Raw genomic sequence first — 14,819 nt, 5'->3', positions numbered from 1 at the left:
TGTTCATCAGCAAACCTTTGAGGCATCAATGCCTTGTCATCTCAGATGGATGGTAGGACCATGTACTTTGCAGTAAATTATATTATATCAACTGTTCCAGGACTTCCTGGTCGGTGTTATACTGGAGGCACTCTGACCTGGTGAGTGCCTGCATGTCTAAACTTTCTGATATTACTGTGAATATATTCCCTTCACTTGAACCCTTCTAAGAACAGAGTCTCCAACACATTTTCTCTATGTCTAAAGAGGACCACATCATATCCCATCCCATTATATTTCTTTCATGAACTATCACACAGAACTGAGAAATATGAAGAGACTAGGCCAATGTGTGCCTTTTTTAATCATTTATTTCCAATACTGCCTATGTATACCGACCTGCAGGGATACAAGCCTGGGTCCTTCCCCTCTTGGAGAGTCCAGAGGAGCTGGGAACAGCAGCTTCAAATAGGCAGACTGCACACACAGGCAGGGTCTGTGCACTCAGTGGAAATCTGTGACTGGGAACCTGTCCTGAATCCAGGACTGTTCGCCATCTTTTCCTGCAACACCTCTCCCTCCTCCTTAGCCACCATTTCTTTTCAAATCTTGGGCTCCAATCCCAGATGCTCCCTTGGATTCTGTGATTTTCCCAGTTCTGGCAGCAGCTCTAGACCTCCCTTGGGTATTAAAATGTTTTGGGGGGTTGAATGGCAGAGAATTTACCATGCCCTCTCTTTCAGTGATTCTTTATGCCAGACTCTGAGATGAGGCAAAGAAGAGTCAGTGAGGGGAGACTGGGTATTCTGGTGGGGTGTGGAGGAATGGTACATGTACCTGGGAGGTTCTGACTTCTCTAACTACTTTGCTTTTAAATACATCTGAATATGCCCCCTAATCTGTGGCATGCCCTGTTCCCAGTTTAAACTTCTAAAGAAATTCCTGTTGCATGATTCCATGCCTGAAGTCTTAGGTCTTCAAAAAATATCTCCATCACAAAAATTTCTAGGTTGATAGTAACATTTACAAAAATTGTCTCACCCCCAGCCTTTATCAACTTGTAAACAAGGAGCCTTCTTTTGTGCTTATATGGGTACCCTCACCCTCCCCAAACAAAAGCCTTTGTACTCCATACAGTAGTCTTGAAGGCTCTTTAATGGAATTGTTTTTCCTCCCTTCCTAAAGAATTATATTTCATCTAATGGGAGACAAGACACTCTCTCCCTGGTTAAGACTTAATTCCTTTGGGTCAGCAAACCAGCAGGCTATAGGAGCCCTTCTCAGAAACAGGAATCCATCCCCCTAAGTCATACTAAAAGACAAAGGGGTCTATACTGATCCTTTCTTGAGGCAACGTGTCTTCCCTTCCCATAAGCCCTGCTCCTGCAGCAGTCTCCTTCAGAGCTGTAATCTTGCAGCCTCTTCAATCTGCCCACTTTTCTTCTCTCTTCTGGGTGTGGTTTCAGGAACTCTTCTTGCTTCCCCAACACTGTGGGCTTCTCTCTTCCTCTGAAGCTCCCTCCCTACTGTGTGATGATTTATGAACTCTGTGTGTGTGTGTGTGTGTGTGTGTGTGTGTGTGTGTGTGTGTGTGTGTGTGTGTGTGTGTGTGTGTGTGATCCCTGCAGGCTTACTGCAGATGGTACACTTTTTCTTCTTTGTCTGCTACATAGTTTTCCTCTGGACAGCTGCAGAGATTTGCAACTATTCTGTCCTCTGGAGGTTCAGTTTTTGCTTTCTTTGTTTTCTTCCTTAGAACAAATTATTTTGTTGTATTGTGAGGGTATGTGACCTGCATAAGTGTAAGTGTACCATGTGGGCACCTAGTATCCAAAGAATCAGAAATGGCAGGAATAGCACCAGATTCTTTGAACTTGAGTTATACATGGATATGAGCCTTTATTGAATGCTGGGAACCAAACCTGGGTGTTCTGCAAGAACAAGTCCTCTAAAGGCATTAGTATTTTCTTCCAGTGGCTGGAGAGATAGCTCAGCTCTTAGGAACCCTGGTTCTTGCAGAAAGCCCTTGGTCAGTTCTCAGTACCCTAATGGAAGATCAGTTCCTGGGGATTTGATACCCTCTTCTGAACTCTTCCAGCACTAGGAAAACAAGGACAGTACATGTATGCATGCAAACAAAGTGTCCATAGACAGAAAAGGCCATAATTAAATCTTCATTTTCATTGTGGCCAATTTTCCATTGAGTGTTTTTTTTAATTTAATTTTCATGTAAATAGTAACAAGCTTGCTTCACACTTCAATCCCAGATCCCTCAACCTCACCTACTTCCCTGCCACCCACCATATCCTCTAATCCCCCCTCCTCATCCTCCCTCGGCTCCCCAGGGAGGGAGAGGCCCTGCATGCACAATCTCCAAAGTCTGTCATTCCACTACAGGCCAAGCCTAGGTCCGAGGCCTTTTCCCATGTGTTTGGGCTGAGAGAGCATCCCTCCATGTGGCATGGGCTCTGAAAGTCCATTCATGTGCCAGGCATACATACTGATCTACTGGCCACGGCCCCATAGATTATCCAGGCATCCTCACAAACACCCAATTTCAGGAGTCTGGAACAGTCCTATGCTCATTTCCCAGTTATCAGTCTGGGGTCTGTGTGCTCCCATTTGTTCAAGTCAGCTGTTTCTGTGGGTTTCACCAGGCCGGTCTTGACCCCTTTGCTCATTGCTCCTTTCTCTCTGCAACTGGATGCCAGGAGTTCAGTGCTTAGCTGTGGGTGTCTGACTCTACTTCCATCAACCACTGGATGAAGGCTCCAGGATGGCATATAAGGTAGTCGTCAATCTCATTATTGGGGAAGGGTGTTTAAGGTAGCCTCTCCACTATTGCTTAGATTGCAAGTTAGTGTCATCCTTGAAGAACTCTGGAAATCTCCCTAGTGCCATATCTCTCCCCAAACCTATAGTGAATCCATCTGTTATGGTACCTGTAATCCTGCTCTCCTCTATTCTTCCCCCAACTCAACCCTCCTGGTCCCCCATGTACTCCTCTCCCCTCTTCTTCTCCCCCGTCTTTCTCTCAGCTCCCTCTGTCCTTCACCCCATGCTACCAATCCACTTAGGAGATCCTTTCCCATTTCCCTTCTCCAGAGTAGCATGTATGTCTATGTTTGGTCCTCCCTGTTTCCTATACTCTCTGGATGTGTGGATTATAGGCTGGCAATACCCTGCTCCATGTCTAAAATGAGTGTATACATGCCATGTTTGTCATTATGTGACTGGGATACCTCACTCAGGATGATTTCTTCTAGTGCTATCTATTTGCCTTCGCATTTCAAGATTCCATTGTTTTTTTCTGCTGAGTAGTACTCCATTTTGTAAATGTACCACATTTTCTCTAACCACTCTTCAGTTGAGGGGCATCTAGGCTGCTTCCAGTTTCTGGCTATTACAAATAATTCTGCTATGAACATAGTTGAACAGATGTCCTTATTGTAGTAATGTGCATCTTTTGGGTATATGCTTAAGGATGGAATTACTGGATCTTGTGATTCCCAATTTCCTGAAGAATCTCCATACTGATTTCCAAAGTGGCTGTACAAGTTTGAACTCCAACCAGCTGTGAAGGAGTGTTCCGCTTTCTCCACATCCTCTCCCGCATAAAGTGTCACTGGTGGTTTTGATTTTAGCTGTTCTGACAGGAGTAAGATGGTATCTCAGAGTCGTTTCGATTTGCATTTCCCTGAGGGCTAAGGATGTTTCACACTTTCTTATGTGTATTTCGTCTATTTTAGATTCCTTTATTGAGAATTTTCTATGGAGTTCTGTACCCCATTGTTTAATAGAATTATGTGGTGTTTTGTAGACTAGTTTCTTGAGTTCTTTGTATATCTTGGATATCAGCTCTCTGTCAGATGTGGCATGGGTGAATAAATTTTCCCATTCTGGGCCTGCTGTTTTGTCTTGTTGACTGTGTCCTTTGCCTTGCAGGACCTTTTCAGTTTCAGGAGGTCCCATTTATTAATTGTCAATCTCAGTGACTGTGATACTTGTGTTATATTCAGGAAGAGGACTCCTGTACAATTTGTACAAGGGTACTTCCAAATTTCTCTTCTAAGAGTTTCAGTGTGTCTGGATTTATGTTGACGTCTTTGATCCATTTGGACTTAAGCTTCATACATAGAGATAGATATGGATCCACCTGCAGTCTTCTATGTGCCATTGTCCAGTTAATGCCAGCACAATTTGTTGATGATGCTTTCCTTTTTCCATTGTATAGTTTTAGCTTCTATGTCAAAGATCAGGTATTCATAAGTGTGTGGGTTAATATCAGGGTCATTAATTCAATTCCATTGGTCTATGTGTCTGTTTTTATGGCAATGCCAAGCTGTTTTCATTACTATAGCTCTATAGTAAAGCTTGAAGTCAGGGATGGCGTTACCTCTGTACGTTCCTTTATTGTGCAGGTTTGTTTTGGCTATCCTGGATCTTTTGTTTTCCATATAATGTTGAGAATTGTCCTTTCAAAGTCTGTGAAGAATTGTGCTGGCATTATGACAGGAATTACACTGAATCTGTAGATTGCTTTTGGTAAGATTGCCATTTTCACTATGTTGAATCTACCTATCCAAGAGCATGGGAAATCTTTCCACTTTCTGGTAGCTTCTTCGAACCTGCCCAAAAGGCAGAGAGAGAACATTCAAATTAACAAAATCAGAAATGAAAAGTGGTTCATAACAGCAGATACTAGGAAAATCCACAGAATTATCATGTTATAATTTGAAAACCTGTACTCCACATAATTGGAAAATTTAAAAGAATTGGACAATTTTCTGCATAGATATCACTTACCAAAATTGAATCAAGAACAGATAAACTATTTAAATAGACCTATAACCCTTAAGGAAATAGAAGCAGTCATCAAGAGACTTCCAACCGAAAAAAGTACAGGGCTAGATGGTATCAGAGCAGAATTCTACCAGGAATTCAAAGAGCTAATACCAGTACTCTTCAAATTGTTCCCCACAATAAAAGCAGAAAGATCTGAAGGGGAATGTACTGTGTATGTGTATCTTACTGATTATTGAATAAAATACTGTTTGGCCAATGAGACAGCAAGTTAGGACTAAGAGTCAAAGAGGATTCTGGGAAATGTAGTAGAGAAGTGATGTTCCAGGCAAGAAGTGACATAACAAGGAGACTCATATCTAAACCAGGAAACAGGAAGTGGCCTCTTTTCCCCTCTGCTCCTGCTCCAGGGGCACAATGTGATCCACCGGCAAGGAGGGACGCCAAAAAGGCATCCGATAAGATAAGTCTTATAAAATATATAGATTTATGATAATTAAGACTGAGCTAACAGATGAGAATCCTAGTCATTGGCCAAGCAGCATTGTTCCTAATACAAGTTTCTTTGTATTCATTTGGGCCTAACTTGGGCAGGCAGATGACATAAAGCTCAAACGTGGCGGTGGGGCTCGGATGGCTTTTGGCGGAAAAATTTATCGTAACAAGGATCATTGCCAAAGTCTTTTTTCCAGGCTACAATTACCTTGGTTCCCAAATCACACAAAGACACAACTAAGACACCTAACTGCAGATCAATCTCCCTCATGAACATTGATGCAAAAATACTCAATAAAATCCTGGGAAATCACACTTCATGATCAAGTAGGCTTCACCCCAGGTATGCAAGGATGGTTCAACAAACAAAAATCCATCATTGTAATCTACCATTTAAACAATCTGAAAAAGAAAAAACACATGATCATCTCACTAAATGCTGAAAAGGCATTCACAAAATTCAACACCCCTTCATGATAAAGGTCTTAGAGAGATCACGGAAAACAGGCAATATACAGCAAACCAACAGCCAACATCAATCTAAGTGGAGAGAAACTCAACACGATTCCCCTAAAATAAGGAACAAGAGAAGGCTGTCCCCTCTCTCCATACCTCTTCAATACTGTACTTGAAGTTCGTTCTAGAGCAATAAGACAACAAAAGGAGATCGATGGGATACAAATTGGAAAGGAAGAATTCAAACTATCACTATTTGCAGATAATATGAGAGTCTACATAAGTGACCTGAAGAATTCTACCAGGGGACAACTACAGCTGATAAACACCTTCAGAAAAGTGGCAGGATACAAGTTAACTCAAAAAATTCAGTAGCCCTAATATATAGAGACAATAATTATGCTGAGAAAAAAAATCAGAGAAACATCATTCTTTACAATAGCCACAAAGAACATCATAAGATATTTTGGGGCAAGTCTAACCAAACAGGTGAAAGACCTGTAGGACAGGAAATTTGAGTCATTAAAAAAAGAATTTAAAAAAGATACCATTGAGTCTTTTTTAAGAAGTTCATTATTAATGAGATCAAGAACCTCAAGAGGTACTGCTGATTTTTCTGTTATCAATATGTCTTTTTTTTATTAGTGTTGTTGCTTCTGTATTCTTTTTTGAGACAGGGTTTCTCTGCAAAATAGCCTTAGGTGTCCTTAACATCATTTTGTAGACAATGCTAGCCTTGAACTCTCAGAGGTCTACCCACGTCTACCTCCAAGTGCTGGGATTATAGGAAGGCACCACAATGCTAGTCTTCCAGATGTCCTAAAATGTATATTAACTGTGTAATGAAAGATTCGTTTGTTTGGGGTTTTTCTTGTCTTAGTATAACAATATTTGGCCATTAAAACAAAACCCATGATATATGACGTGGAAAACTTTGGGAAGTCTTTCAATTTAGTGTGATATCATTAATAAGTCCATTATCTCCTCTCTTCTTAGTTCTTAAGTCTTTTATGGACATAGGTATGCTTGTATACCCTAGTTTCTATTATAAAAAAAGAAATATATGTTATCACTCTTTTCTGTTGGGTAACCATACATTGTAAAGAAGACTGCTGTATGCTTTTTAATACTTAAGGTTGTTTAATATGTTTGTGTTCAGAGTTTGCACACTGATTTTGCTGTGGTCCATTTCCTGTTCTGTGGAGGTATGTTTCAAACAGAGTCAGTACTAACAATTGGCTGACCAGAGTTAAATATATAGGCAGCCTCAAAAGAATAACACCAAAATTTTCAATGGAGACTTTCAAATCCACAAAGCCTCATTATTGTTTCCTAATTCTCATTTTATGGATGATGAAAATAGGGATCACAGTGGCTAACAATGTACCCCAAATTCTATATTAAAAGAATCATTCTAAAAGTAAGAAACAGAGTGCAACAATAAATCTTTACTCCATCTGTCTGAGCTATCTGAGCACAGCCATGCAACATGGATGCTTTTTGCCAGGCTGCCCGAATTCAACCCTGCACCCCGTTAAGTTCCCAAGTAGCATACATAGACTTACATTAGGCACAAATGATGCTTGGCCAATGACTAGGATTTCTTATCTGCTAGTTCAGTCTTAATTATCAAACATAATCATAAGACTTATCTTATGATGACGCTTTCTGGCTGCACCCTCTGTTCCTGGCAAATCACATGGGGACTCCAGAGCAGAGACCAGGAGGAAGAGAGACAGGCTGAATTCCTTCTTGCCCTTGCTTATATATGAGTGCCCCTGCTATGTCACTTCCTTCGCAGACCACTTCTTTACTACATTTCCCAGAATCCTCCCTAACTCCTAGTACCGCCTAACTTGCTACCTCATTGGCCAAACAGTACTTTCATCACCCAATAAGACAAACACCTACACAGAAGCACCTCTATCATCTCCTCTTTTCTGTCTAAATAAAAAGCAGGGTAATTTATCTTTTATAATAACTGAAGAAAACTGCAACCATAACTATCTGTTTTCAACTTCATCAAATACCACAGAAGGATAATATATATACTCTAGAATTGACAGAGACATCTCACTACCTGGACAGTCACCCAAAGTTCCTCTGTAACGTTGGTGCATCCATCTTCAGCCCATAGGCCACAGTGTGTCTGGCACTCTTCTCCATTTCAGCAGGAATCCTTTAGTACTGTCTTGTTTAGTAAGTTTAGCACTCACTTTCTTGTGGGTCCTGCATGTCCAGTTTATATAGCAACAAACAGTCCAGGCAAGAGCAGTTTCTTGCCCAAATGGCTAATCTTGCCATATTGAAGGCGAACTCCATAACCAGGTTCTTCAATGCCCATCCTCCTTTGTGAAGTAATTGGTGTGCCAGGAACAGTTGTGTCTCACTGTCAAGAAAACTCTAAACCATTTTAATATCATGTATTCTGTAGGTCTTTCAAAGATTTGAAGAATACCTGTCCATCTCAAATATGTCTCTGTTTATCTAGAAAACCTAACTAACCTAATTATAAGTTCTGACTATTACAGGTGACTATATAATCTTTATTTCATTATTATTACATTGTAAAAGATCAGTATAAAACAATAGTTAACAAGAGGAGAAATATACGTGTCACAAAATTGACCTTAAATTTGTATCAATAAATGAAAAGTCATACTAATGCAAAGTATACATTCCTATATCCTACTCCCATTTTTTCATATAAAAATAGATTGACTGTGACCAAACCCATTCAAATGAAAACAATCATTTATGAACCATATTTGGGAATTTGGGCTCATTCCAAACTGCTTCCTGCTGGGTGGTGGTGATGTCCATATCATGGGGATCATGATAAAACACAGAAATCTCATCAAGTCCTTGTTTTGTGGTCTGAAGTGCTGCATGGTCTCAGATCTTTTAGATGTAGGATCCGTTGGGCCACTGCTTCAGGGGGTCTTGCTTGATCAAACCATATTAGTCTGGGAGGAATCCATAGTTGTTCATTTTCTGTGGAAACTCAAGCAAGAAATCTTTTCCCAAGTAGCCTGTCCTGACATAAATTTTGAAGTCAAAGCATTGTTAAAATGTATATGTTGGATTAATTTAGCATCATTGATAATCAAGTGTATTGTAGCAGCTTTTGCTCTTTCCTCGGCAATCAAACAATTTAAAGTCAACAATATAGACTATAGTACCAGATTCACTGTGTATTTTCCATCATTACCTAGATTTTTATGACTCTATTACTTTTACTTTTATTTTTTCCTTTTATGAGACAGATTTTCTCTGTGTAATTTTGGCTGCCCTTAAATTTACTCTGTACACCAGGCTTGCCATGATGTCCCAGAGATCTGTTTGCCTCTGCCTCCCGAATGCTGTGATCAAAGGCATGTGCCACCATCACACAGTCACTCTAATTTTTTCTTCCTCTTTTTCTCACACAAGCCTACATATATTTTTTAACACAGTGTAAATATTTAGAGGTTTTTCTTCATCTGAATCTGCTTTTACTATAAATCTTTACCTTTTTCAGTCCACATAATCTTTTAACTGTAAAACAACACTGCTAAAATTAAAGTGGCAGGTTTCTTAGGCAATGTCTTCCAAGGAACATTCTGCCGGCTTAGAGATGTGGTCACTGCCACTGTCAGCTGCGTGGGGCACAAACCAACAACAAAAGCCTCCTGCTCTACCGACTGAGCTAGCCGGGCCTCTTATAAGGGAGCCCTGTGTTTTTTTCCACCAAGGCTGAGTCATAAAGTCTTTTACAGGAACCAAGTCTCTGCTTGTCTCTAGCAAAACAGAGAACACCCAAGAAAATGCAGCTACCAAGAAGTTGTGCTTATCTCTGACATTTTGCTGCCAAAAATCCCTTTTTCTGCTTTTGTGAAGTTTACATGGAAGTTTGTAACACCACCTCCAGCTTCCTGGGCTCTGTCACTGTTCGATAGTCTAGGGAAGGTAGCTTGCCCCACCTGGCGGCATGTGGTGGCAGGTTGCCCTCTTCCTCTGTGAAACTCAGGGCATGGAGTGATCCCACTCACTGGTAGCATTCTGTAACAATAAGGCTTTAATGCAAGCACCCTGAGCCCTGCCACCACCTGGGCACATTTTGCCAGGGTGCCCGAGTTCTGCCCGTTGTCACGTTAAGGTCCCAAATGACACACAGAGACTTGTATTAGGCACAAATGCTGCTTGGCCAATGACTAGGATTTCTCATCTGCTAGCTCAGTCTTAATTATCATAAAGCTATATATTTTATAAGACTTATCTTGTAGAGGAAGCCTTCCACTGGTGCCCTCTCTTGCTGGCAGAAAACATGGCTACTCCAGAGCAGAGAACAGGAGGAAGAGAGAAGGGCCAACATCCTCCTTGCCCTTGCTTATATATGAGTCTCCTTGCTATGTCACTTCCTGTCTGAATCACACTTCTTTAATACATTTCCCAGAATACTCCTTGACTCGTAGTACAGCCTAACTTAAAGCCACATTGGCCGATCAGTACTTTATTTATCACCCAATAAGACAAACACATACATAGAAACACTTCCCTCATCAAGGGAGCATTGCTAAATTGGGAATTATTGCTTTATTTTGTTAGTAATATTCTGATATGTTTGTATTTCTATTGAGCAATATAAAGAAAATAATCATTATATTCCTCTCCTTACTGTTTTCTCATGGATCTGATACACCTTTCTCCATTTGCTCAGTGCAAGAATTTTAGGCTTGTGCCAACAATCTGAGTTAAATGTTTTCTGGGGGATATTTTTTTCGAGACAGGGTTTCTCTGTGGCTTTGGAGCCTATCCTGGAACTAGCTCCTGTAGGCCAGGCTAGTCTCGGTCTCACAGAGATCCACCTACGTCTGCGTTCTGAGTGCTGGGATTAAAGGTGTGTGCCATCAATGCTTGGCATGGATTTTTTGTTGTTGTTGTTTTGCTTTTTAACATTCCTTGGCTATTTAGTAAAGGCTTTGGAGAAAAACCTTGCAGTTTCTCCCAGAGACGGATTGCGCATCTTGGGCATCTCTCTGTAGCGGTGTTCCACAGTCCTATCATACATCCATGCTATGTAACCATGGTAGTCTCATAAGCTCACTACTACAATACACAAATTCCTGAAGGGAGATACATTATTTCCAAATGCTGAGAAATGTCTATTGTGGTCCCATCTACACCATCTTAGTTATGCTTCTCAATTGCTTCCCTTCTAAGGAAGGCATTTAGCTTTGAGTGAAATGTATGGAGACAAGGGAGGACTATGTCTCGAGAGGCATTTCCCCTGTGCAGGAACAGTTGCTCACCATGGTTGAGATTGAAGCTTGACAACGAAATAGCTACCCTCAGGGCATTTCTTCTGTACCCCTCATGTTGAAAATCCTTCTTTTCCTGTACAATATATCCTGATTACAGTTTCCTCTATCTTTACTACCCCTAGTTCATGCCTACTCCCATGTCATCCAGTCCCTCCCCATTTGTGATTCTTATTAGAAAAGAACAGGCTTCTAGCAGATGCAAGAACACATCACAAAATTAATTGGACTAAGAAAAAAAATTGGATACAGGGTGGACAAGGGAGCCAACAGAATGAATGGAGAGCAGTAGAGAAGGCAAAAGAATCACAGACCCACTTGGTTCACACAGTCTGGATTTCCGTGAAGATGATAAGCTGAAAGCTGTGCTATGGACACAGAGGACCAGGTGCAGAGCCATCATGCAGGTTCTGTGCCTACTGCTTCAGTCTCTAGGACTGCATATGAGCTTTGTTCAGTTGATTTAGAGTCCAGGTTTTCCTGGTGGCCTCCATCCCCTCTTGTTCTTACAAGTTTTCTCTCTGTGCATTTCAGGGTTCTATGATCACTGAGAGAAGTTATTTGATGGAAACATCATAGAGACATCCCTTTAAGATCTTTTTGTTCCAAGGTCAGTCTGTCTGTCTGTCCGTCTTTCTATTTTTTGTTCTCTGTTTCTATCTCTCACGTGTCTTCCCTGGGGATTCTGTAATTGTTTCTAGTTGTTGCAGAATAAGACTTCTCTGAAGAGGACTGAAATCTGATGACTATGGCAGAACACCATTAGGATTTATTTTCACTATTGGGGAAAAACCAGCATTGTTTCCTTTAACACTTGACTTCAGGGCTATCTAGTGTCTGGTTTGTGGTCACGAAAGCAGTACAAGTTAGGTGCTCCATGTGGTAGAGTGGCCTTAACTCAAACCAGACATTGCTTGGTTATTCCCATAAGTTTTGTGCTTCCATGGCCCTAGCATTTTTTGTAAGCAGGACTTCAATGTAGATCAAAGGACTTTGGCATGGTTGAGAGTTTTATTTCTCTTTTGGAAGCCTGAACAGTACCTTCCTATACTAAAGACACTGTGATGTAGTAATGATGGTTGTATATAGGCAGCAGCTTGACCTGTCCACATCCAATGAGTTGTGTGTGAGTATCCCTCAGCTATGGGCCCTTGCTGTCCATATATGCAGATAAACCTAATGCCTTGACATCTGCTTGAGGTGTTTGGGGATTTCCATGGGTCCCCTTTAGCCAACTTCTCAATGTTATATAAACCAGTCCTGGTAGTTTGTTTAATGACAAGAGATTTACACTGGGACTCTGTCTCCTCCCATTATTTGCAGACATCATCAGGATTGTGTTCTTATATTTTGCAAAGACTTCACTGCACTAGGTTTCCTTACCACCCCTCAAGTGCCCCTCAATTCAACCTGTGTCCCCCTGAATTCCCTCTCTCAAACCCATTTCCCTCCCCATCCCAACCCTATGCTCCTGTTCTAAGCCTTCCAGTCCACAAAAAAACTCTCAAAGATTTCCTGCTATCAAGGAGATCTTTGTTTGCTCATAGTCTGTCCTGCTATCCATAGTCTCTCTTGGAGTTTAGGCTGGGGCTTGGGTGTCCTTTTTTAACCTATAATATCCACATATAAACATATTCATATCATATTTATCACTCTGAGTCTGGGTAACCTCACTTCGGATGATTTTGTTTTGCTCCATCCATTTGCATGAAAATTTCATGGCATCATTTTTTAAACAGCAGAGTAATATTTTTTGTTGTATGATTGCACTATTTTATCTTTAACCATTCTTCAGTTGAGGCACATCTAGGTAGTTTTGAATTTCTGGGTATTGTGAGTCCAACAAGAATGAACATGATTGAGAAAGTGTCATTTTGGTAGCTGAAGCGTCCTTGTGGAACATGCCCAAGACTGGTATCTCTGGAAGGAGAGGTAGATTGATTTCCATGTGGAGTGGTAGTCACTGTAAATCAAAGGAGAAAAGCTCACAGAGATTGAAGCAGCAAACACTGGGCTTGCATGAGTCTGCACCAGGTCTTCTATGTATGTATCGTGGCTTTAGTATATTGGGAGTAATTTTTATTTGTATTTTGTTGAATCTCTGATTGTGTGAACAAGTGCGTCTCTGAGTATTTGGGGTTTTTTGTGGACTCTTTTCCTCCAATTGCTTTGGATTTCCAACTTCTATTTGATAGTTGTGTTTTGTCTTATTCTAATTTATTTTGTTGTGTTTTCTTCTTATTTCTCAGGATCCTGATCTTTTCTTGTTATAAACATTTTATTTATTGAAAGAATCTTAAATTAGTAATGAGGCCTTCATTAACAACTAATAAATTTTTAAATATTAAAATGAAACATTAAGACTTTACATGAAAATTCCATGTGTTCTGGGTCATTCTTGTAGCAGCTTGCTTCTAGACTTGTGAACAATTGCTCTTTAGATGTGTTAACCATGCTCCAGACCCTGCTCTCCTCTGCATCACAGCAGAGGACTCTGTACTCACAATCACTTATAAATAGCACAGCTCTGGGGACAAGCTACCACAGCCATCAGCCTGGATGTCAGGCCACTTAGGGCTCCATAGGGGCTTTACTTTAGTCAGCAAGGGCCCAGTAAGTCCTGACTATAACAGCAGAAGAAAGTTCAGCGTAGGCTCACCTAGAGCTGCCAGCCATCCTTTTTGAGAAGCATGAGACAGAACTATGACTTCACCACGGAAGCCAGTCCTACCTTGTGGTGCTGATGCCTTCAAAGTGGCACATTTCCTGTATCTTCTGTCCATCTAAAGACAGCCGTGCAGTGTGACAGCATAGTCTTCAGCTAGACCACTGCGGGGATCTCCATCTGACAGAATGAGAGCCAGGGGCTGATGGATGTGACCCCGATGGTTTGCACGTTGGTGTGGACCATGGAAGTCGCAGCTGCTGCAGCTGTATATGGTGTACTGGCCATGGGGTGGAGTGGTCAGCCAACTCACCTCCATTGCCCTCAACAGTGTTGATAGGGTGTCCATCCAGGGAGACATCTACGGTGGAAAGGCATGAGGAGGGGCCTCTGAAGGTCACCACTTCATTGAAGGCTTGGTAATAGGTGACCTGCTTTCGGCCCTCTGTGTTCAGGCCATTTTTACTGAGGTCATTATGATACTGTCAACTTGAACTTATAACACAACCTGAAATTGATTTCAAGTGGATGGGCCTGAATAATTGCAAGTATAATTTATTGTTAGCTTGACTAGTTTTGAAGAATAAAAAATTTATCATGATTATTATTATTATTATGCTTTGAATGACAATAGATTGTTTTCTCATCCAAGAAATCCCATAAAATTATTATTAAAACATTCAATGGGAAGCCATAAAATATACTCAAAAGACACAATGAAGTTCCTTTCAGGCTCTACAAGTGCTGGATCAGTCTGCCTACATTCATATATGCTCTAATCGCCCGGGTTACTGTGTGGGGATGTAGCTCAGTGGCAGAGCTCTTGCTTTGCACGCATGAGGTCCCGGGTTCGATTCCCGGCGTCCCCCATTCCCTTTTTAATTGTTCCTTTTCAGATCTATTCATATAAGTTGTTTCAGACTTTAACTTCCTGTTGTGAAGTCAAATTTCCATAGCTAATTAGTGGATGAAATTGCTCATCTGTCACCTGACAACAATGTTCATCTATGACTGTGAGGACATTTCCATGGAGACCACCATAGTCTGGTGAGGAGAACGTGGCCATGCCTCAAGGGATGTGCTTTCTTGTAACAAAGAAGCTAAGCTCTGCTTTCCTGCTG

General features: G+C 41.1%; 1 non-coding gene across 1 annotated transcript; it reads left to right on the top strand.

Annotated features, from left to right (window-relative positions):
• Nucleotides 1-14,495: 14,495 nt before the first annotated feature.
• On the top strand, nt 14,496-14,567 carry Trnaa-ugc. Its single transcript has one exon. It is a non-coding gene; the product is annotated as a tRNA-Ala (tRNA).
• Nucleotides 14,568-14,819: the final 252 nt, after the last annotated feature.

This window comes from Cricetulus griseus, chromosome X (genome assembly GCF_003668045.3).
Source record: "Cricetulus griseus strain 17A/GY chromosome X, alternate assembly CriGri-PICRH-1.0, whole genome shotgun sequence".
Lineage (NCBI taxonomy): Eukaryota > Metazoa > Chordata > Mammalia > Rodentia > Cricetidae > Cricetulus > Cricetulus griseus.
Note: the sequence above shows the minus strand (reverse complement) of the source record. Positions and strands in the feature narration are given on the sequence as shown.